Source organism: Limulus polyphemus, unplaced genomic scaffold, assembly GCF_000517525.1.
Source record: "Limulus polyphemus unplaced genomic scaffold, Limulus_polyphemus-2.1.2 Scaffold587, whole genome shotgun sequence".
Classification (NCBI taxonomy): domain Eukaryota; kingdom Metazoa; phylum Arthropoda; class Merostomata; order Xiphosura; family Limulidae; genus Limulus; species Limulus polyphemus.
In genome coordinates this window covers 459,465-460,876 of record NW_013666197.1, presented here as the reverse complement: position 1 = coordinate 460,876, position 1,412 = coordinate 459,465, and the positions used below count along the sequence as shown (strand labels likewise).

General features: G+C 31.2%; 1 protein-coding gene across 3 annotated transcripts in view; it reads left to right on the top strand.

The window, feature by feature from the left end:
• Positions 1-1,412, top strand: part of LOC106459288 (cytokine receptor-like) — a 108,990-nt gene that overhangs the window by 36,295 nt on the left and 71,283 nt on the right. The window contains exon 3 of one of the 3 annotated variants that reach the window (XM_022385740.1): positions 830-930. The exons of the other annotated variants lie outside the window; for them this stretch is intronic. The gene's annotated coding sequence lies outside the window, so the exon portion shown is untranslated. The remainder of the gene's footprint in view (positions 1-829; positions 931-1,412) is intronic. 3 annotated transcript variants of the gene reach the window in all.

The following is a 1,412-nucleotide window of genomic DNA, read 5'->3' as shown; positions in this document are numbered from 1 at the left end:
CGAATATCCAAAACAAACAATTAAATGAAACTGCTATTGATAAAAAGTCTGATAGCTAATTTGGCAGCTTTCCAAAAAACTATTTGCAAAATCTGTATGTATCCATAGCGTTATTTGTGTTGAGAACTCTGATAGTTACTCTAAGCAAGGTTTTTTTTTTTATATAGTGATTTGATGAGTCAGAACAATTTGGAAGTTGTCAACAATTTAAGCGACATGATTAAAAGCTGGTGTTTTTGAGAAGTGTGGCTTAAAGGATTTGCATGATTTGGTGTGTTTGTTAATGTGATGTTTTACATACGAAAATATGTTAAGTCTGTTCTGTTTTTTAGTTTATACGTACATTTTTGGCAGATTAACAGATTTTTCTGTTCACAGCATCATGGAGTTATGATTTCACACGTTAAGTGACATGTAAAGATGTGAAAAAATATTACGGATGACATATCAACAGAGATTTTATCAGCAAAACTATGTAGACATCTTAATTCATACACGTGCTACTGTCAGAAGTTGCTAAATGGCGTCAGTATATACAGACCAGTCTGCTTGGTGTCGTTTGCATATAAAAATTGTATGCTGCACTTGAAATATTCCCAGTGTTTGATAGCAATGACAGTTATACACAATGTAAATAGTGCACTTTAGAAATATCTTGTTCATAATGTTTTTCTTTGCGTTCTGTTCTATATTTAAGTATGTGAAAGTTCAACTACAATCACTTATCAGTTCTATTTATCAGAATAAAATTGTTTTATTATAGCAAGAATATAAATAGGAAAGGTGATAGTAAACAGTTTATCGAGATATTCACTTACATTCCTCTTAGTATGCACCTCGATGGACAAAGAAATGCACTTGAAACGTGAAGATAAAATGTGAAAGTGCAAAGAAATGGCTAAAATCATTGTGTAATCAAGACTGTGAATGGTAAGGGGATTTTCCGTTTTTTAGAAGTGACGTAATTCTATCAGAGTTCACGTTAAAACAAATGTTTCTACGTTCGAAAATGCTAAGTTTATCAATTAAATTGTTTAAGGGATTGCCATAAAATTTCTGACTGTTTACTATGTCATCTTTAGAGTGAGATGTTTTAGTCTTTTTTATTTGGTAATACCACGAAGATCAGTAATTTTGTGAATAAAAAGTTTAATTAAATAATTGTCGGGAGCAACATTTACTTATTAAAAAAAAAAAAAAGGCAGAAAAGGCGAGGTCACTAAACTGAACTATTCTTCTGAGTGATGGTACGCTTAAAATAAAGATCCGTATTACTTGATGTATTTCTATTGGCACCCAAAAAACTTGTAAAATAAATTTCTCATCTGTGCTTATGATTTATAGAGGTCGTACAAGTTTTAAGTTACGTGCGCGGATTGTTAAAAGTCACATATGTACACAGTACCTTTTTT